Source organism: Lissotriton vulgaris, chromosome 7 (genome assembly GCF_964263255.1).
Source record: "Lissotriton vulgaris chromosome 7, aLisVul1.2, whole genome shotgun sequence".
Classification (NCBI taxonomy): domain Eukaryota; kingdom Metazoa; phylum Chordata; class Amphibia; order Caudata; family Salamandridae; genus Lissotriton; species Lissotriton vulgaris.
In genome coordinates, this window is record NC_141695.1 from 1,584,261,421 (window position 1) to 1,584,285,439 (window position 24,019).

The window sequence follows — 24,019 nt, forward strand, 5'->3', positions numbered from 1 at the left end:
AGCCAATTCTTCACCAGAAAGGAGACAAGCTACCGGGGACCGGTTTCTGGCATTTCAGCCTTCTTCGGCCCGGCTTGCTTGAATCCTGATGGAGCAGTGAGAAAGGGACTCATGTCTGAGTATACCCTGCCACACCTATAGTGGCCAAAAACGATTTAGAAAAGGGGGTGGTGATGAACAGAGTGTCTGAGTTAAACAGACCACTCTTACCCAGTCCAAAGATCAGGGCTTGATCCATCACCGTTATTTATCTCACTGCCCCATCCCAGCTCAGAACCTGGCTATATGCAAATCAGTCTGTCCCTGGCCCAGTGCATGGTGCAGTGAGCTAAATAACGGTGTTGGATCTAGCCCTGATCTCTTGACTGGGTGAGAGCTTTCTGCTTAATTCAGAGACTCTGTCCCTCACCACCCCTTGTTGTAAATATTTTTGTCCACCCTAAGCGTGGAAGGGTATTCTCAGATGTGAGACCCTTGCTCATTGCACCATCAGGATTCAAGCAAATCGGGCCGAAGGCGGCTGTAATGCCAGAAACCGGTCCCCGGGAGCTTGTTTCCTTCCCAGTGTAAGAATTGGCTTTTGTAGTTTGGTTTGCCCTGTTCCCATCATGCACTGGGACAGGAACAGACTAATTTGCATACAGCCAGGTTCTGAAACTGGGATGGTGCAGTGAGCTAAATAACGGTGTTGGATCTAGCCCTGATCTCTTGACTGGGTGAGAGCTTTCTGCTTAATTCAGAGACTCTGTCCCTCACCACCCCTTGTTGTAAATATTTTTGTCCACCCTAAGCGTGGAAGGGTATTCTCAGATGTGAGACCCTTGCTCATTGCACCATCAGGATTCAAGCAAACCGGGCCGAAGACGGCTGTAATGCCAGAAACCGGTCCCCGGGAGCTTGTTTCCTTCCCAGTGTAAGAATTGGCTTTTGTAGTTTGGTTTGCCCTGTTCCCATCATGCACTGGGACAGGAACAGACTAATTTGCATACAGCCAGGTTCTGAAACTGGGATGGTGCAGTGAGCTAAATAACGGTGTTGGATCTAGCCCTGATCTCTTGACTGGGTGAGAGCTTTCTGCTTAATTCAGAGACTCTGTCCCTCACCACCCCTTGTTGTAAATATTTTTGTCCACCCTAAGCGTGGAAGGGTATTCTCAGATGTGAGACCCTTGCTTATTGCACCATCAGGATTCAAGCAAACCGGGCCGAAGACGGCTGTAATGCCAGAAACCGGTCCCCGGGAGCTTGTTTCCTTCCCAGTGTAAGAATTGGCTTTTGTAGTTTGGTTTGCCCTGTTCCCATCATGCACTGGGACAGGAACAGACTAATTTGCATACAGCCAGGTTCTGAAACTGGGATGGTGCAGTGAGCTAAATAACGGTGTTGGATCTAGCCCTGATCTCTTGACTGGGTGAGAGCTTTCTGCTTAATTCAGAGACTCTGTCCCTCACCACCCCTTGTTGTAAATATTTTTGTCCACCCTAAGCGTGGAAGGGTATTCTCAGATGTGAGACCCTTGCTCATTGCACCATCAGGATTCAAGCAAACCGGGCCGAAGACGGCTGTAATGCCAGAAACCGGTCTCCGGGAGCTTGTTTCCTTCCCAGTGTAAGAATTGGCTTTTGTAGTTTGGTTTGCCCTGTTCCCATCATGCACTGGGACAGGAACAGACTAATTTGCATACAGCCAGGTTCTGAAACTGGGATGGTGCAGTGAGCTAAATAACGGTGTTGGATCTAGCCCTGATCTCTTGACTGGGTGAGAGCTTTCTGCTTAATTCAGAGACTCTGTCCCTCACCACCCCTTGTTGTAAATATTTTTGTCCACCCTAAGCGTGGAAGGGTATTCTCAGATGTGAGACCCTTGCTCATTGCACCATCAGGATTCAAGCAAACCGGGCCGAAGACGGCTGTAATGCCAGAAACCGGTCCCCGGGAGCTTGTTTCCTTCCCAGTGTAAGAATTGGCTTTTGTAGTTTGGTTTGCCCTGTTCCCATCATGCACTGGGACAGGAACTGACTAATTTGCATACAGCCAGGTTCTGAAACTGGGATGGTGCAGTGAGCTAAATAACGGTGTTGGATCTAGCCCTGATCTCTTGACTGGGTGAGAGCTTTCTGCTTAATTCAGAGACTCTGTCCCTCACCACCCCTTGTTGTAAATATTTTTGTCCACCCTAAGCGTGGAAGGGTATTCTCAGATGTGAGACCCTTGCTCATTGCACCATCAGGATTCAAGCAAACCGGGCCGAAGACGGCTGTAATGCCAGAAACCGGTCCCCGGGAGCTTGTTTCCTTCCCAGTGTAAGAATTGGCTTTTGTAGTTTGGTTTGCCCTGTTCCCATCATGCACTGGGACAGGAACAGACTAATTTGCATACAGCCAGGTTCTGAAACTGGGATGGTGCAGTGAGCTAAATAACGGTGTTGGATCTAGCCCTGATCTCTTGACTGGGTGAGAGCTTTCTGCTTAATTCAGAGACTCTGTCCCTCACCACCCCTTGTTGTAAATATTTTTGTCCACCCTAAGCGTGGAAGGGTATTCTCAGATGTGAGACCCTTGCTCATTGCACCATCAGGATTCAAGCAAACCGGGCCGAAGACGGCTGTAATGCCAGAAACCGGTCCCCGGGAGCTTGTTTCCTTCCCAGTGTAAGAATTGGCTTTTGTAGTTTGGTTTGCCCTGTTCCCATCATGCACTGGGACAGGAACAGACTAATTTGCATACAGCCAGGTTCTGAAACTGGGATGGTGCAGTGAGCTAAATAACGGTGTTGGATCTAGCCCTGATCTCTTGACTGGGTGAGAGCTTTCTGCTTAATTCAGAGACTCTGTCCCTCACCACCCCTTGTTGTAAATATTTTTGTCCACCCTAAGCGTGGAAGGATATTCTCAGATGTGAGACCCTTGCTCATTGCACCATCAGGATTCAAGCAAACCGGGCCGAAGACGGCTGTAATGCCAGAAACCGGTCCCCGGGAGCTTGTTTCCTTCCCAGTGTAAGAATTGGCTTTTGTAGTTTGGTTTGCCCTGTTCCCATCATGCACTGGGACAGGAACAGACTAATTTGCATACAGCCAGGTTCTGAAACTGGGATGGTGCAGTGAGCTAAATAACGGTGTTGGATCTAGCCCTGATCTCTTGACTGGGTGAGAGCTTTCTGCTTAATTCAGAGACTCTGTCCCTCACCACCCCTTGTTGTAAATATCCTAGGATAACATGGGCTGCCAAATGAGCACTCCTGAGATTCACAGCTCCAATATAGTATCACTAAAATATGTCTTGTTTGGTATCAAACAACCTGCTTTCTCACCCATGACACAATTCTCGTACCCTGGGTGGTACATTAGAGGTTGTCCACCTGGTTGCCCCAGCTTCTCTGGCATCTGACTGATTTCCTGCTCCTGCTGCCACCAAGACAGGATTCTAACCTCCTGGCAGGCAGTATGATCGCTCCAATGAGTCAGGAACAAAGGCTTGGGCAGGAAGGAGGTCAAACCTCTTTCCTTCCAGGCAGGCTAGTTAATTGGCACATGAAGGCAGTAAGCTTGGGGGCGTGGCTTGGATGCCGAGGAGGTAGGCAGCGTGAGCTCGGAGCTCCGTGCCCGATCCCGGAAAATATCCTGAAAATTCATTCGAACCCCGAGATAAAGGACACTATCCGGTACTGGACGGTACTGCGGAGGGTCCGGGACCCACGGAGGACGACACCGAGCCTTCCCACAGCAGTATCTCAACGTTGAAAGCTGAACTCAGCCGAGAAGTCGCGGACCCCAAGATGGCGGCGAGGGCATGAGATCGCTTGTGACTGAGACATCTGCCCGGAGACCCACTGAAGACCGCTCCCGGACACGCTAGAGGTGTTGGCGGCCGCGTCGCGCCTCTCCCCAGGTGCCGGATGGACTTTGGGCGCGCCCTTGGGCGGTGGTTGAGGGCCGTCTCCTGATTGGGGCGACAACGGTGCGACAGTGACCCGGAGACGAGAACCCCGGACCTCCGGCGCAACTGGCGCTGGCCGGGCCGCGACCGCTCGGTGCTTCTTGCTTCTTGGTGACATTTCTGGGCCTGAGAACCCAGCCGGAAGGCGGTGCCCGGCGACGCTCGGAGGGCGACCAAGAACACACTTGAGGACCGCCGCCCATCCCGGCCCAGATGGGGAAGCCGAAGGGGAAGGGAGATGGCGCGACCGACACTGAGGCGGCGGAAGGAGCGGAGAGAGACCAAGCGGCGTTACAGCGGATGCAGGATCGTATCCTGGAAGCCATCGCCACCACAAAGGATGCCCTGCAGCAAGATATAGCTCAGGTGGCGACGGGCTTGGGCCTCCTGAAGGCCGACCACGACAAACTTAAGGACAGGGTGAAATCCGTGGAGGCCACGGTTAAGGACTTAGCCCCGGCCCAGGCAACGGTGAAGGCCCAGATGGCCGACGTGATGGACCGTCTGAAGGTGCTGGAAAGGAGGGCCGAGGATGCAGAAAACAGGAACAGGCGCAACAACGTACGCCTAGTGGGCCTGCCGGAGAAAATTGAAGGCGACGACATGGTGGGCTACTTGGATAACTGGCTGCGGACGGAGGTGGCGCCAGAAGGTCTGTCCCCCTTCTTCTCCCTGGAGCGGGCACATAGAGTTCCGGCGCGTCCGCCAGCCTTGGGCCTTCCTCCTCGCCCGGTGGTATTCAAGTTGCTCCATTACCGGGACAGAGACTGGCTTTTGCAGAGGGCGAGAGAGGCAGGGCCCTTTCAAGTGGAAAACAACAGAGTCACCATGTTCCCGGACTACACGTTTGAGACTCAGCGACTCCGGGCAAACTTCCTGTCCCTCAAGCGGGAGCTCCGCCAGGAAGGCATCAAGTACTCCCTGTTGTTCCCTGCCAAGCTAAGAGTGGTGGTGGATGAGAAGTCTTTATTCTTCACGACCTCCGCGGACGCATGGGACTGGTGGGACACCTATAAGGCAGGAACGGACGGTGCTAAGGCCAGGGAGGAAGAGGCTAAGGTTGCGAAGCCGATCAGGCAGTCCCAACGGATCAGAAAGAACCGCAGGAGGACCGGGAAACCATCGATGTCGCAGACGGAGGCGGAGAGGCAGGCGGCCCTACAGGCGGTGGTGGACTTATCTAGAACCGCCAGGACTCAGTCTGGGAAGGGTACGGACTCGGAGGACCCGGGCACGGGCTCAGAGACAGGACAATCGGAATTTGGTGGAGCCCGGGGCCCTATTGTGACGCCGCAGACCTCGGGAGAGATACTGGAGGCGTGTTGAACTGGTTTGGCGGAATGGACTTGCTGGTCGGACACCGGGGCGAAGGACCCGCAGCAGTGGCACGATATTGATTGAGGTTTTGGGAAACTGTAATGTGGGGATTGTGGGGTGGAGCGCGCGGGGCTGATTTGTTGGAGGTCTTATAGCATTGAGCCGCGCCTTACTGGCCCCTAAGGTCATCGCAGTGGGGACTGCGAATATTGCCACCTTTCCTTAAGGGGTGGTCGGGAGTGTTGGTTTGGATGGGGGTACTTCCAGTTGCGGGGGGGCCTGTCCTGGGGGGGTGGGAGTTGAGAGCAGTTGGGGTTGCTCAGGGGGTTGTAGTTGTTGGAGGGGTTTGGCTTCCTGTTTGGAGAGGGTGGGGGGGGAGGCCCGTGGTCGCGGGACTTATGCGAACACTGTTCTTTGCTGTATGGTCCGGTAGTGTAGGGGGGAATGGCTAGTACTAGAGCGTTGAAATGTGTGACCTGGAATGTGCGGGGTATGCAGTCCATGACGCGCAGGCATAAGGTTCAGGCGTACCTCAAGCGTAGGGGGGTTCATATAGCGTTTCTGCAGGAGACGCACCTAAATAAGCAGGAAGGGGCGGCTCTACAAAGGCGCTGGAGGGGGCAGTTATTCTACACGACATTTTCAGCATTTGCGAGGGGGGCATTGATTTGGATACGGGCGGGGGTCCCCTTCCAGGTCTCGAAGTCGTCGGTAGACCCAGAGGGCAGGTATGTGGCGGTGGAAGGAAGGCTGAGAGGCAGGATGATTTCTCTCTGTAATGTGTATGCTCCTAATGTAGACCTGCCCGCTTTCTTGTCTAACATCTCGGGCAAATTGGTGGGTTATTTGGCAGGGCCGGTCCTCTTGGGGGGGGACTTCAACTCAGTTGAGGATGTGCTACTAGATAGGTCCCATCCCCCGCTACGCGCGTCCCCAGTGCATAGGATCGCCAAGCGTAGATTAGAATGGCAGGAGAGCTGGGCCCTCACGGATGCATGGAGGGCGTTGCACCCCACCACTAGGGACTACTCCTTTCACTCGCACCTGCATGATTTGCATGTGAGGCTGGATGCGTTTCTTTGTTCGGAATGTGTGCTTCCCACGGTGGGAGGGGCGGAATACTTGGCCAGGACGATATCGGATCACAACCCCCTGTTGATGTCTCTGGAATGGATGGTGACTGTTAACTGCGTGCCAACATGGCGCCTGCAACCTGACACCCTGGACGACTTGTTGTTCAGGGAAGCCCTGAGTGAACGTATTGAGAGATATTTTGAGGAGAACAGTGGCTCGGCTTCCACGAGGGCGGTTGAATGGGATGCTTTCAAGGTGGTGGTGCGGGGACACTGTATTGGGCACACGGCAGGGGCGCGGAAGACTCTGTTGGATGACTTAGATAAGGCTGAGACACGGCTGAGGGAGCTCGAGAAGAGGCGCCCGAATCACCCTGAACTGCAGGAGGGGCTTAGCGGGGCACGGGAGGGGCTGGCGGTAGAGCTAGAGCGGCTGCGTAGCTTCGACCATAAGGCGTACGTGACGAGGGCGCATGCGGAAGGTGATAAGGCGGGGGCGATGTTGGCTTGGCTTGCTAACCCTATCCGGGGGGGAGGGCCGATCATGAGGATCCAGGAGCCAGGGGAGGAGCCTTGCCACTCCCAACCCGGGATCCTGAACAAGTTCCGAGCTTATTATGAGGGGCTCTATCTGAGTGGTGACACGGGAGGGACGGAGGAGCTTGAGGAGTTCTTGGACGGGCTAGAGTTGCCGCGAGTGGAGGACTCGGAGGCAGAAGAGTTAGGGCGACCCATCTCCCTCGGAGAAATAGGTTGCGCAGTAAAACAGATGGCTAGAAACAAGACCCCGGGCCTTGACGGTCTACCGATCGAATTTTACGGCAAATACCTAGAGCATCTTGCTCCGCGGCTGCGTGAGGTATACAATGAGGCGCAGGAGAAGGGCAGACTCCCGGGCTCGATGTGCGAGGCCCTTATGATCCCACTCTTGAAGCCGGGCAGAGAGGGTGCGGCGCTGTCCTCGTATCGTCCGTTGTCTATGCTGACGACGGACTACAAGATCCTCAGTAAAATTCTGGCCAACAGATTGCTAGTGCACATGACGGGCCTGGTTCATGGTGACCAGTGCGGTTTCATACCGACACGCAATACCACTCATAACATCCGTAGACTCACGAGACTGATGGGTGCGGACTGGCCAGACACCGTCTCCCCATTTGTTCTGTCCATTGACATTGAGAAGGCATTTGACAGCCTCGAATGGGGATACCTGTATGAGGTGATGCGTCGCTTCGGGTTGGGAGACGGATATATACAGTGGACCAAGGTCCTCTACACTGAGGCGGTAGCGAGGGTCCGGGTGGGTGCACTGATCTCAAGACAATACCCGATTAAGCGTGGCACTAGACAGGGTTGTTCCCTATCCCCGCTACTGTTTGCGCTGGCAATGGAACCCTTCGCTGCGGTAGCCAGACTGGGCCGCCACTACGCAGGTTTGCCTTTTAGGGGGAGACCACACCTCATCTCCCTATATGCGGATGACTTGTTGATGTTTTTGGCCGATGCCGGCGCCGAACTTCAGGGGGCGCGGAGGCTACTGGAGCAGTTCGGTAGGTTATCGGGCCTGAGGGTCAACTGGCCTAAATCCTGTCTGTTTCCCCTGAGACCGGGAGAACCGTGCCCACTCACTGCTCAGGAACTCCGGTGGGAGCCGCGCTGCCTACACTACCTAGGGGTTTATGTTTACCACGCCCCATCCGACCTGCTGGATGGCAACATAACTCGCTGTATTAACGCCCTGCGTGGATCTATGGACTTCTGGGCGACTCTACCGCTCTCCCTGGCTGGTAGAATTTCCCTGCTTAAAATGATAGCCCTGCCCAGGCTTTTGTATTATTTTAGGACACTGCCGGTATGGATCCCGAGCTCGGTTTTCAAACGCCTGAGGTCACTGATCATAGCGTTCCTGTGGGGCACGGGTAGGAGACGCATAGCGCTCGACACGCTGTTACGCCCCAAGGATAAGGGAGGTATGGCAGTGCCGGACTTTGAAGGATATTACCTAGCCGCGCAGCTGCAGACTTTTACTCAGGAGGTGGCGAGAGTATACAGAGGTCCCGAGGACGCGAGAGTCGAAGGCACCCCGCGACACGTTCTGGCCTATATTACGCTGCACCAGAAACTCCGAGTGGGAGATCTGACGGTCGAGGAGCAGACTTTCCGGCTATGTTGGGACCGGGCCCGTAAACGGGCGGGTGTCCGCCTTATGTATGCCCCCGAAATACCGCTGGGAATGATTACTGCCCTCCCGCATGGAGGTGACTGGTCACGCTTGCTAGGGTGGGAGGAGGCGGGAATACACGTGCTGGGTGACCTCTACGAAGATGGGGTGTTGCTGCCGTTTCGGGACCTGCAGGAGAGATTTGACCTGCCGAGGGGTGACTACCTGCTGCACGCGGCAGTCACGGGCGCCATGCGAGCCCACTGGGGGGAAGGGCTGCAGGAACCAGGCACCTCGATGGCTTGCCAGTACGCCATGATGGCGGCGGGGACCTTTAAGGCCGTCACGTGCCTGTACTCGAGGATGCAGCGGGAGGCCTTGCAACCTTTGGCAGCCCTGAAGGCCAAGTGGGAGCTGGACCTCCAGGTGGAGATACCAGACACGACCTGGGGGCAACTGCTGAGACGGGCGCGGAAGAGCTCGAGGAATGCCAGGTTCCAATTGATCCACTTTTATGTTATACACAGGGCATACCTCACGCCCGGGAAAATCCAACAGTACTTTGGGGCGACCGACGCTGCTTGCCCCAGATGTAATACAGCGGGGGCGGATCTATGTCATATGCTATGGGATTGCCCCTCTTTAGGCGACTATTGGCAGGAAGTTGGGCGGGCCCTTAACGGCGCGACGGACAGGGATATCCAGTATACTAAAGCAGTTGGCATCCTTCACTGGTTCCCACACACACCTAGAAATACGATGTCAAGTAAATTTATAGATTTAGGGCTTATCTTGGCCAAGCGGGAGATCACACGAAATTGGAAGTCCAGAGTGGGGCCCACGTATAAAAGATGGTACGGGGAGTGTCTGAGATGGGCCGCGTGTGATAGTACCCTACGATACCAGATGGCCTGGAGGTCGAATGACGAGAAAGCTCTGGAAAGGGCGACTGCATGGGAGGTGATGGTGCAGGCGCTCAGGGATGTGGACGATGAGGGGCAGGATGGCGAGAGCGAACTAGCTGGAGCAGACCCTAACACTATACAGGAGAACACACCTTAGCGATTGTTTGCTTCCTCCTACAACACACCGGGCACTAATACATGGTTACTCAAGCGCAGCGCGACCACGGGGGGAGGGCGGGTAGGAAGCTGGTTTGGAGGGATGTTGGGGCACCGAAATTTGGGGAGGGGGAGGGGTGTAAATCACAAAAGCATTCCAAGGTCATGTGCAAAATGAAGCGGTCGGACAATGTAAGAAGTACGAGACCACGACAGAGGTGAAGCCACCTGCGTCATGAGCGGGGTGATTCCTCCGGATGAAGATCGAATGTAGTCAATAGACTCAGTTCATGTCGTGCTATTTTTGCTGAATATCTTGTCTGTACACTTATATTGGTGATGCAATAAAAATGATGTTAAAAAAAAAAATGAAGGCAGTAAGCTTTATAGGCTGCACCGCTTATGATATGCATCTGGGCTGTCCCCCTGAGAAGCACACAGCCCTCCCAATGCCCCAGGCATGCTTGCACACTGACAAGGAGGGAAATTAATTATGCAGGAAGTCTACATCACCAGAAAAGCTGGTCACACCTCCAGGGTGGGCAGCCTGAGCGTACACCTAGAATTTAAATCTGGAGGGCAGAAATTGTGGGTTCTGGGAAGAAAATTTGACCTACACCACCAGATGTGTTCACCTCAGGGGAGAATTAGCTGCAGGGACCAGCTGTCCATTAGCTACTAGCTCCCACACTCCTATGTTCCCCAAATCTATGATTTAAGGGAAACCCTGACACCAGAACCTCAGATCTGAACAAATTACTTCAAAGGAGAACCAAGGGGAGACCCATGTCACTGACAAAAGGACTTTGCCCACAGCGCAGAGCAAAAGAGGGATACTTTGTCCCTGAGACAACAGACTTAGAATTGAGTGAACGAACCTCGTCCTTGGCTGAAACACAACATTCCCAAGGAGAGGGACTCTTGTGGAAGCCAGAAGCACCCTCAGTCTCCCCTGGACTAGTGCACTAGTCCCCTGCAAACTGCAGTTTAACACACTCATCAGATCCAAAGGTTTGCTTGCCATCGGGCCCTCCGGGGTGTAGCCCAAATCCAGGCTACCCAGTGCATTTTGGGAGTTGTAGTTTCACCTGCCCCGAAGTTTCAGGCTGCTATGTTTGCTGCTATGTTACTCCCCCCAGACTTAGTGAAGTTTCAGAAGCTTTTCGCTGTGCTTACTGCTGTCAAAGCATGTCTGTCACTGTTAGAAATTGGATTTCTGGTTGGCTAGGGCATGCGCCTAAGCCAGGGAGAAACTACCCCTCTAGTCAAGGAAAGGGAGTTACACACTGAAGGTAATCTCTGCTCACCTCCTTAGTAGCTTGCCACAAGCAGTCAGGCTTGTCCCAGAGGCAATGTGTAAAGCATTTGCGCAACACACTCACACAGCAGTGACACACTAGGCACACCACAAAAGAAACTCCACACAAGGTTATATAAAAAAATAGCCTTTTTATTACTAACTAGCAGCCCGTCCCAACGTTTTCAGGGTATGAATTGCTGCCAGCCAGTAGTATATTGTTTTGTAGGATTTCGTTTTGATAGCATTTCTTATCTGTGACAGGCCTGTGAAACGCTCTGATTCACAGTGCACTGCTGATGCACTTAAGAGTGCGCGTTCAGTAGTGTGTGAACTCGAGTTTCCCTACTTTATTTTTCCTTGCAATATTATGTAGCACAAACTCAACAACATGGCATGAGCACAATTTACATTACAGAAGAACACATTCATTTGTGGTAGGCAGGGGGAGACAAATCAATTTGCCTGCAATCACAGGATGTTGAGCTGATGTCGAGATTCGAACGTAGCTCCCCAGCTCTAAAGTTCGCAATTTTAGAACTTGTGACGGGAGGTGTGTCTAAACGTGTATGTCGGTGCTGGCCAAGAATGAGAGAGACCTGTGCATTTTTCAAATGGGTGGTAAAAAAATATGAGTATGTTGCTGGAGATGTGGGTCGCCGTGCCACCAATGTACTTACCGGGGGAGGGAAAACACCCATTATTCCGCAACTTTCTTTCCGCATAGCATCACTCCGCATACTTTCATTACGAAAGTACCATGACTCCGCAATGCCATTATAACGTATGGCATTACATTTTATATGCTTTTACCACGCATACACTTACAACGAAATTCATTGTAAATGCATGAATGGTAAAAGCATGTTTTTTTATGTTTTGATAGGGTAATTATGGATATAGGGGTATATGTTTTGGGGTACTGAGATATATGTTTTGGGGTGTTTGGGTATTTTAAAGGTTCAAGTTGGGTTATGGGGTACAGAGGTATTTTAAGGGTTCAGGGCTAGGTTTGGGTTTTGGAGTACAGGGGTATTTTAGGGTTATGGGGTAGGTTTGGGTTTCGGGGTACAGGGGTATTTTTAGGGTTCAGGGCTAGGTTTGGGTTTTGGGGAACAGGGGTATTTTTAGGGTTCTGGGGTAGGTTTGGGTTTTGAGGTACAGGGGTATATATATATAAGGTTCAGGGCTAGGTTTGGGTCTGGGTTACAGGGGTATTTTTTGGGTTTAGGGATAGGTTTGGGTTTTGGGGTACAGGGTATATTTATAGGGTTAAGATGGGTTAGTGTTTAAGGGTGTTGGGGTATTTTAAGGAGTAAGGGTGGGTTATGATTATGGGGTGTAGGGGTATTTAAAGGGAGCAGGGTGGGATTTGTTTTTAGGGTGTAAAGGGTAATAATGAAATTTAAAAGAATAAACGTTTTAATTAAATTAAAAAAATGTGTGTATATATATATATATCTATACTACTATTATAAAGAGAGAACACAAACCTTTTGGCAAGGCAAACTCGGGAACCACAGCGCCAATCCACACACCCAATACATTGTTGTAATCCTCAGGGTGTGCAGATGGACGTAGGCTATAGAAAATTAAAAAAAACGTAAATTAAAAAATATAGCTTAAAAAAAAAGTAGTGCCCTGAAAGTAGCGCCGGCCACGACGCTGACGGCCACGATGTAGCGCTGGCCGCAACGTACGTGATGACGAGGAGGAGCGGCAGTGAAGTGAGGAGCTCGGGGAGGAGCGGCGGCTCAGGTAAGGCTCTGGGACAAGGGATGGGAGTGAGCCGGTGCGGGAGGTTGGCCCGGAACAACTGCGGTAAGGCTCAGGGCCTGGGGGCAGCATTTCAGGCTTGCGTGCACTCCCGCCCCGGCCCCCGCCCGCCACAACATTTTCCAGGACACAGACAATGTCGTGGCGGGCGGGGGCCGGGGCCGGAGTGCACGCAAGCCTGAAATGCTGCCCCCAGCCCCCTTCTGCCCCAGGCAACGCTGGGGCGGGCTGCTAGTATATATATATATATATATATATATATATATATATATATATATATATATATATATATATATATATATATATATATATATATATATATATATATATATATATCTCAAATCCTGTGATGAGGCTCCTCGCTCACTCCACGCGGGCTCAAAAAACAGGACACAGACCCAATCTCTTCAGTGCCTCAAATCTTTATTTTGGCCAGATGTCTGAGACGCGTTTCGCGGCGCGAACGCCGCTTGTTCACTCGACAATCTCATATGAGCGCGAAGGCTTATTTAAAGTGACAGTGCTATGTGATGCTGTGACCACGTGATTACTTCAGTCATAGACATGAAAGAAATACCTAATAACAGCGTAGTACTCGTAAAATACATTTCTTTACATTACTTTTGATTTGCATTGGTGGAAGTGTTGTGATTAATACATGTAAAATACATTAGTACACATCTTGTTTAGCTAAAGTCTAAAATTGATCATACTATAAAATATTGTATTATCCTGTTTGTCCTGATCATGTTAAATTTATGTAAAATACATTAGTCCATGACCTTTCACCTTGCCCATAATGTTTCTGTTACTTAAGCATTCTTTTTATCATGCTACTCGACAATATATATATATAAATACACATACATACAAACATATATTTGATGTTTTCATAATGTACTTTTCCAATGTAGATGACTTTACCACACATGCATTTGCTTTATAATGGCAAGCGTGAAGAAGTCATATGCTTTGTAAAAGTTTTAGAAATGATGTGTTTGCGGAGTAATAGTCCCGCATTATAAAAATTGCGGAGTAATGGTATGCGGGATGTTGGTTTGCGAAATATCATCACATATTCCCGGGGGAGGGATAGTCCCTTTCTTGCTATTTCCATGGAGGCGGGCCTTGTGTCCGGATGTGCGTGGCGCGAGGCCTGTGCGCAACAGAAGTGGAAAATCTCCAATGTGCGCTTCAGGCATTACCGGAAGTTAAGGGGACAATGGCCCCTGTTTGCGCTCCTTCCGGCCCTTGGGAATAGCGCCATGCCTGACCTCCATACAGTAAAGCAGGTGTGTCACTGGGAGCGCGGGGCAAGCACACCCGGAGCTGGAATGTACAGAACCTGGGAAGAAAAAACAATGAAAGATTGGACACAACGCTCGCTTTTTTTTCGGTAATCCCGCGCCCAGCACACGCACACGCCCACAGCACACGATATGAGACATGTCATGAAGGGCGGAATGTACCACACGCCCCCAGCGTTTGTCACGCCCCCAGCACACGCCCAGAGCACAACGCAGACAGGCCCACAAGGGACTACTTTGCTGGCACGGTTCTTTTACCTTTTAAATGTATATGGTGGGCGTCTGCATAACTTATGTCCTTCTGCTGCAACAGCCCTTTCAATGCCATATTGGGTGTTGTGAATGGTGCTGTGGTTCCTGAGATTACCCGCCTCAAAGGTTTGGGCTCTCTATTATATTAGTATGGATAAAACACATTAGAACGCAATCACATATATACACTGTGCCACATGGCACGAGGTATTACTTTACAGGGGATTATATACATTACAGGGCCAATCAGGCCACTGTCATAAACAACACTAGAACTCCCAAGCAGTAAAACAGCCAGTAACTACTGGTAACCTTGCACCTAGCAAAAGACCTGCGGCATGAACATCATAGCATTACATAGAATTGTCATAGTACACATCCCCTGTGCACCTAACGTAATTTTTTTAACAGAGTTTTATATAGTGTGAACTTGACCCGAAGGTATCGGGTATCAGAGTGCTTTACATAGGACCAGTTGCTTTACATGAGTACACATTCATGTTAATTGCTCATAGGGTGCACACATTACCGCAGCAGCCTAAACATTACATTGGGGCTAACAAATAACCATCGGTCGTCTTGCACTTTGGCACAACACATTAGGCATAACCCAAATGAAGACACTGTGCAAAGCGCATTTGGTCAGGCACACAATTAGCCACAGTGCAACCAAGGAAAAACTCGCAGTAATGTACCCCAGCCCACAGACTTCCAGTATAGCATTTGGACATAACACATTACAGTATGGCACCTGGACAATATATTGTGCGTACATATTAGTCACATTATTACTGTGCACATATGGGAACCCTCAGGCCACCAGTAGGCATATCACCATAATTTATGTCCAGTCCTTATGGATGCAACTTCCTGAGGGGATGCAGACTAACCCACATCAAAACATCAGGGCATTACCTGTAGTAGATAGGGAAAAGCACCCAGAAAACAGAAATCACCCACACATTATCATATGCAGCCACTGTCTCCCTCCCGGCACAGGCTGCAGGGCATCTGCCCTCCTACCACCGTGCCTCAGGTAGTCCCAGGAGGTTTCAATAGCTGAGGAGGGGTAGGCAGCCCTCTACGTGTGTGGTTCCACTCACCCGACTTGCTCAGGGCCGCAGCCCACTACGACAGGGAAGAACTGCAGTGTCAGGCTAACAGAGCTGTGATTGTACAGCTCCTCCTTGCAACCTCCTACTGCTTTATTGCAGGCTGTTTCCTGGTATCACACCGGCAGAGGCTACGTCCTGGCACCTGAAGAGCCTCTCCCCTCTGTATCACAGAACGCGCCCCTGCCGCCGTGCGTGGCCCACCGGCCTCCTGGCAGTGAGGTTAGAAACTTCCGACAGCCGTGCTGGTTGCCTACCAACACCTGTGCAGCTTCGTGATCCACGGACTAGGTCAGGGCTGCATTGGCCTCAGCGGCTGCTCCCTTTGTCCTAGTGAGGCCCAGTCTCTCTCTCTCACTGGGTAATGAGAGAGCCCGTGAGGCTTCGATTGGGCCTCTCCTGTCAACCCTCCTCAAAAACGGGCTCACTTTTGGGCACTTGTCCCGTGTGTCTCTGCCCACCTCCAGGCTCAGAGAACATGTGGGGCTCTCTTCCTCCTCACAGGGAAGCGCTGCCCATGGTCAGGCTTCGTTTCTGCCTGACTTCCTTCTTGCTGTATGGCCGCTTTCGCCATGTCACAACAGGGGCAAAAGATCAAGCGCTCACAACGCTCTTTGTGGCAGGGGCCTCCCACTTGGGCTCAAGGGTGCAACAACAACGAAGCGCTCATGACAGCTCTCAAAATAGCAGCGCTCACCATGCGCTGTACTTGAGGAGCCAGGCGTGAGGCTAATGAAGCACAGAACTTCTGCAGACTTTCTTCCTGGTAGCAAAAAATAAAAATGAGGAACAGTCCAGTTCTTTGCCTGGAGTCTTTTGTGTCCCTGGGACTTCCAACAGGAGGCCAGCATGCAGGGCCCCCCAGCTGAGTGTAGCCCTTCCACCCCATCAGGCAGCAACTGGGTCCCATGGCAGTTCCTCCTGGCAGAGTGCTCTCCCAACCAAGTCAGTTCAGCAGACAAGGGGTCACAGCCCCAATGTTTATATTGCAGAGATCTTTGTTCTCCCCCTACACAGGGCTCTGCAATTGGTCCAAACCAGTTCTGGAAGGAACGTCCATACATTTGTTTATATTGCACAAACACCCTCATTGTTGTAGGCTCTGGCCTCAGATACACCACAGGGGGGCCAGAGCCAGCATTGTCAAAGGCCGGCACAGTCCTATTCAGGCCCAGGTGCTACTCCTCCCACCACTCAAAATGCAGATTGGCCTATTCAGACTAGTGCTAACTCACTCAGCCCCTCTGGAGCCACTGCACCTCCCCAGCCCCTGTCACTCCAGAGTCAGACATGAAATACACAACAGGCATGTGCAAAGACACATCGCACGCAGAAATGCCCACATCCAAAAGTTGTATTTCTAAAATAGTGATAATAAATCTGCGAACAACATTGCGCAGGATTTATTACCACTATTCCGAACGTACCAAAATTGACCATTCTACTTCTCTCAGATCATGAATTACTACTGAAACACTTATCAGGGGATCCTGATGCATTCCTATGAGAGGGAAGTTTGTCACTACCAGGACATGCCACACAGTTAAGGCTCATGTCCTACCTTTTACCTACAGTGCACCCTACCCATAGGGCTTGCTAGGGCCCACCTTAGGGGTGACTGATATGTAGTAAAAAGGGAGTCACAGACATGGCACCAGCTTTATGTGCCATGCCGCAGAGGCAGTAAACTCTGCAATAGCAGAGGCCTGAGACAGGTTTGAAAGGCTACATTGGTGGATGGCGTAATCAGCGCTGCAAGCCCACCAGTGGTACAAAAGGGGTTGGTGATGGAAGGAGCGTCTGAATCAATCAGACACTCACACCCAGTCAAGAGATCTGGGTTTAATCCATCACCGTTCTTTAGCCCACTCTGCCACCCCAGTTCAGACATGGCAATATGCAAATCAGTCTGACCCTGTGCCTCATGGGAACAGTGCAGCCCGAACTGCCAAGCCATGTCTTCCCTGGACCAGAAACAAGCTTCCGAGGACCGGTTTCTGGCATTCCAGACTTCTTCAGCCCGGCTTGCTTGAATCCAGTGGCAAAGTGAGCAAGGGACTCACGTCTGAGTATACCCTGCCACACTTATGGCGGCCAAAAGCGGTACAAAAGGGGTTGGTGATGGACGGAGCTTCTGAATCAATCAGACACTCACACCCAGTCAAGAGATCTGGGTTTAATCCATCACCGTTCTTCAGCCCACTCTGCCACCCCAGTTCAGACATGGCTATATGCAAATCAGTCTGACCCTGTGCTTCATGGGAACAGTGCAGCCCGAACTGCCTAGCCATGTCTTCCCTGGACCGGAAAGAAGCTTCCGAGGACCGGTTTCTGGCATTCCAGCCTTCTTCAGCCCGGCTTGCTTGAATCCAGTGGCAAAGTGAGCAAGGGACTCACGTCTGAGTATACCCTGCCCCACTTATGGCGGCCAAAAGCGGTACAAAAGGGGTTGGTGATGGATGGAGCTTCTGAATCAATCAGACACTCACACCCAGTCAAGAGATCTGGGTTTAATCCATCACCGTTCTTTAGCCCACTCTGCCACCCCAGTTCAGACATGGCTATATGCAAATCAGTCTGACCCTGTGCCTCATGGGAACAGTGCAGCCCGAACTGCCTAGCCATGTCTTCCCTGGACCGGAAACAAGCTTCCGAGGACCGGTTTCTGGCATTCCAGCCTTCTTCAGCCCGGCTTGCTTGAATCCAGTGGCAAAGTGAGCAAGGGACTCACGTCTGAGTATACCCTGCCACACTTATGGCGGCCAAAAGCGGTACAAAAGGGGTTGGTGATGGACGGAGCTTCTGAATCAATCAGACACTCACACCCAGTCAAGAGATCTGGGTTTAATCCATCACCGTTCTTTAGCCCACTCTGCCACCCCAGTTCAGACATGGCTATATGCAAATCAGTCTGACCCTGTGCCTCATGGGAACAGTGCAGCCCGAACTGCCAAGCCATGTCTTCCCTGGACCGGAAACAAGCTTCTGAGGACCGTTTTCTGGCATTCCAGCCTAATATAATAAAGAGAGAGCCCAAACCTTTGAGGCGGGTAATCTCAGGAACCACAGCACCAATCACAACACCCAACATAGCGTTGGAAAGGGCAGTTGCAGCAGAAGGACATAGGCTATGCAGACACCTACCATATACATTTAAAAGGTAAAAGAACTGTGCCAGCAAAGTAGTCCCTTGTGGGCGTGTCTGCTTTGTGCTGTGGGCGTGTGCTGTGGGCGTGGCAAACTCTGGGGGCGTGTGGTACGTTCCCCCCTTCATGCCATGTCTCATATCGTGTGCTGATGTCGTGTGCTGGGGGCGTGGGCGTGTGCTGGGCGCGTGATTACCGAAAAAAAAGCGAGCGTTGTGCCCAATATTTCATTGTTTTTTCTTCCCAGGTTCTGTACATTCCAGCTCCTGGTGTGCTTGCCCCGCACTCCCAGTGACACACCTGCTTTACTGTATGGAGGTCAGGCATGGCGCTATTCCCAAGGGCCGGAAGGAGCAAAAACAGGGGCCATTGTGCAGGAAATGTAATGTCCCCTTAACTTCCGGTGATGCCTGAAGCGCACACTGGAGATTTTCCACATCTGTTGCGCACAGGCCTCGCTCCACGCACATCCAGACACAAGACCCGCCTCCACAGAAATAGCAAGAAAGGGACTATCCCTCCCCCGGGAATATGTGATGATATTCTGCAAACCAACATCCCGCATACCATCACTCCGCAATTTTTATAACGCAGGACTAATACTCCGCAAAGACATCATTTCTAAAACTTTTACAACGCATATGACTTCATCACGCATGCCATTATCACGCAAATGCATGTGTGGTAAAGTCATATACATTGTAAAAGTACATTATTAAAACATCAAATATATGTTTGTATATATGTGTATTTATATATATATAAACGGCGCACACAGAGGAGAAGGGCGAGGAGGTCCGCCAACAAACACTGCGCCAAAACGTGGAGGATGGGGCAGGGGAACATGGAAGAGCAAAAAATCAAAGTAAGCAATGGTACAACCCTGCAACCCAATGCCAATGCCAATACAATAATAAACCTAGCGCAGATAAATCTCACAGCAGCAGAGACTCAATTGCTATCTCTAGGTTTGTCCTATTGCCCTGAGTCCAATTTTCAATACACCAGGACTAGAGCGGATGTGTACCATTATATAAAAAAGCTTAAACTACGAAAATATCATGAACAAATGAAATTAAAGAATAAATCGAGTACTGTGCCTGCTGAGACATCTGCTTTGCCTAACTTGGCTGCAGGCGATCATGAATTGTTAGTGGACCTACAATCCATTGTTAACCTGCCCCCAAGCTCAATAGATGATATTCCCTCCAATGAAATACAAGGATCCCAAGGAGCATTTCCATATAGAAACACCCAGGAGATGATGGATAATGGGAATAAACCTGAAACTCCTTTCAAGAGAAAGTCGAAATTTGTGCCTATTATGGCTAAGGATAATATAGATGTGTTTAATGACATTGTAACATCGCAAATAAAGAAACTTAATACCAAAAAATATGAGACTAAGAGGAAAATAACAAGTCAAGAATGTAACTATGGGGCATTAATGGAGAAACTGAAAAAACAGAACAATTTAGTAATAAGAAATTCAGACAAAGGGGGAAATATAGTTTTATGGCCCCTAGCAGACTATCTATCTGAAGCGGAATTGCAACTTAATGACACATTATGTTATCATCACAGTACCCCCCTGCGCTATAAACAAATGCAAGATGAACTGTGTGCTATATTACTGGCTTGGAAGAGCAAGGGACTATTGAATCTGGAGGAATTCAAATTCCTGAAAATAGACTTCCCTAAAACACCGGTAATATATTTCACACCGAAAATTCATAAAAACAGAGAGAAACCTCCCGGACGCCCCATCATTTCGGCCTGTGACGGAACTCTTGAGAATCTATCTAAATATATAGACTTTTTTCTTCAAGAGCATGTCCAAAAACTAGACTCATATGTAAGAGACATGGGAGATTTCTTATCAAAAATTGCAAAAGTGGATTGGAAGGAGGGATATTTGCTTATTACTGTTGACGTTACCTCCCTATACACATGCATAAAAAACGTGGATGGTATTAAGGCAGTTAGTTATTTTCTAGACAGGAGGCCAATAGAATTTACATCACATAATAAAATGCTTATGGACCTGTTGGTCTTATGCTTAGAACATAACTTTTTTCTCTTCAAAAAACAAATGTTCCGTCAAGTACAAGGGGTTGCCATGGGGGCCAGCTTCTCCCAAGCTGCGCCTGTCTATTTATGGGCTGGTGGGAGGAGCTGGTCCTCAAACGGCAACATCGGGACACCTATAGTGGTAAAGTAATATCGTGGCTACGATATATAGATGATCTTATGATCATATGGAATGGAACAAAAATGGAGGCAGAAGAATTTATTGACTCTATAAACATCAACAATGTAAATTTAAAATTCACATCACAGATAAGCAGCAAACAAATTGCATTCCTAGATGTCCTAGTCAAAATAGAAAATCTCAAAATCTGTACCACCCTGTTCAGAAAAGAAACCTCTGGTAACACCGTACTGCATGCGACCAGTGCGCACCCGTCTCATCTCATACATAGCATCCCCTATGGGGAGATGTTAAGATTGCGCAGAATTTGCAGTAGTGAGGTGGATCTTGTTAGAATACAGGAAGAGAGTAAATTAAGGTTTATGGATCGGGGATACAGTGCAAAGACCATTAATAGTGTGATTAAAATATCTAGGATGAAGGCAAGGGAAAGATCTCTTAGAAATTGCTAATGCACTCCCTAAACCTCAACAAGATATGATATCAACAAGAGAAGAAGCCCCTAGATTAATATTTACCTATAATCGCCAACACAAAGCTTTGCGCAAAATAATTAAAAACAACTGGCATATAATACAAGATGACCCGATCATTGGCAGCTCTCTTCCAGCCCATCCTGCCATTACATTTAGAAAATCTACATCAATGGCAGATGTGCTAGTAACAAGTAGTCCCGAATGCAGAAGTACTACAGAATGGCTAACGGGAAGAAAGGGGTTCTTTAAATGTATCAGCTGCAAAGCTTGTACATTTGGTACTAATAGGAAGGATTTTGCAACAGCTTTTAGCTCAAAGCCTCAATTGATTAGACAGCACTTAACATGTAAAAGTGAATGTGTTGTATATGTCTTGGAATGCAGCTGCAACCTTAGATACGTTGGAAGTACCAAACTGCCGGGACATCAGCGAATACTTCAGCATATTAGGGCAATCAATAACAACGACCCTAGTTACCTGGTAGCCCGCCACTTCAAGGAATATCATGGGGGGACGCCTAATGATCTCAAATACTATCTGATCGACAGTGTCCCCATTCAAAGGAGGGGCGGGGATAGAGAGGGAATGCTACGTCGCCTAGAGACCCATTATATTTTACTATTAATTAAATAGTAAACAACCGAATGGTTTGAACATGGGGGAAGACCTTTATACGTACCTAGACTAACGTTAACCCATCTAAACAAACTGATTAAACCGCTTTCAAACGTATATTTCAGCTGTATCTAATGATGTTGATAGGTGAAGGTACAACACCTACATGAAATACGTAGCCACACCACTTAAGAATCTAGACAATTAAAAATATGTGTTCCAATTGAAGGACTGTAATGATTGGTCTATTTTGCTCATCTCGATAATATTGTATATTGTTGCTTCATTTTAGAGGAGATACAAATTATTTAATTGGAACTTATATTTATTTGTTATTTATTTATATATGTGTTTCTATGTATATTTCCTTTTTTCTATGCATATAAATATATATAGTAAATTTTATAGTGATGACATGAATTGGTTTTTTAACATTCTGTTTTAAGGCAGAAAAGCTGTTTTAACCGATTGTGGGAATCATGTCCTGAACACTAAAAAATGAAATTTACAAGAATTATCTGTGGACATCGTACTAAAAGTTACTGTTAAAATGAAATACTTAATATTGCACAAAGTCTTAGAAATTAAGGATATAGGGTAACACACATAGGGGAATTATTCTTGTTTAAACCAGTTTATTATTCTTTTTTGCACTATTTAGCACTTTATATTCACATAATACACCAATAGGGTGTTATAGTGGGTTTCTTTAAGTAGAAGCACATCACGAATACTAGTCAATAGACATAAGAGTATGGGGAAATCCCTTAGTGAAATAAAGGGTAAAGGAATGTAGGTATAGGTCGGTGTATGATGATGGCCAAAAATACAAAAAGCATTTATGCAATAACAATGTGAAAATTATGTATTTTACTACCACTATGGCCTACTTATACTGCAATGTGTTCTGAAAAAGTATTTTACAAGTATTTTGTGTTACTAATGTATTTTACAAGTATAACTCTTTTTACCCTGATTTTACTAAAATGGGATTTTATCACCTTTTTATAAAATTGGTATTTTACAATTATGATAATCAAAGTCAATGATGATGCACATTGAAAAACAAGAAAGACTACGTAAATGTAAATATGTCTTTTATGTCTATTGTAGCACTAATATAGCACTTGCACTTTAAATAGAGGTGTGCTTCACGATGATGCTGTCATGTGATCAAGGCAGGGATCTGCCGAAGCGCGTCGTGAGGGCTTTGGTGGTGTCTGAAAAATAAAATCAAAGCACCAAATTGGGTCTGCCTTGTCTTCTTTGTGAATCCAGCAGGAAGTTGCAGTGGGAGCAAGCGCTGTTGAATATATATATATTTATATATATATATATATATATATATATATATACACATTTTTTTTATTTAATTAAAACATTTAGAGTCAGATGTAGGTAATCCCAGATTACCGATTCTAAAAAACCGAATCATACCGATTTGGTATTTAAGAACTGGCAATCGGGATTTAGGTAATGTTACCGATTTCATTACCGAATTGGTATGATTCGGTAATTACCGAATCGGTATTTACCGATTCGGTATTTGCCATTCATTCCTACGGGCCTGGAGGCCCATAGGACTGAATGTCAATTACCGAATCGGTAAATACCGATTCGGTAAATTGGGGAAACATTGAAGGGTGGCAGGGTGTGACTTTGACACCCTGTTGCACCCCTCAATAGTTCATGGGTGCACATGTTGCAGGCATACATGCCCTCAGGGCATGTATGTCTGCAACATGGCACTGTTTGAAAAACAAAAATAAAAGCTTTTTAAAGGGTTTTCATTATTTACCACCAACTTCTAGTTGGTGGTAAATTACGAATTCCTAAACCCCTGTAGCACTGATTGCAGTGCTACCTACATGCCAAAATACAGAATTGGTAAAATTCTACCCCATAACCCTAAAATACCCCTGTACCCCAAAACCCAAACCTAGCCCTGAACCCTTAAAATACCCCTGTACCCCAAAACCCAAACCTACCCCTGAACCCTAAAAATACCCCTGTACCCCAAAACCCAAACCTAGTCCTGAACCCTAAAATAACCCTGTACCCCAAAAACCAAACCTACCCCTGAACCCTAAAATACCCCTGTACCCCAAAACCCAAACCTAGCCCTGAACCCTAAAAGACCCCTATATCCCAAAACCCAAACATAGCCCTAAACCCTAAAAATACCCCTGTACCCCAAAACCCACACCTATCCCTAAACCCTAAAACTACCCCTGTACCCCATAACCCAAAACTATATTTGAACCCTTAAAATACCCAA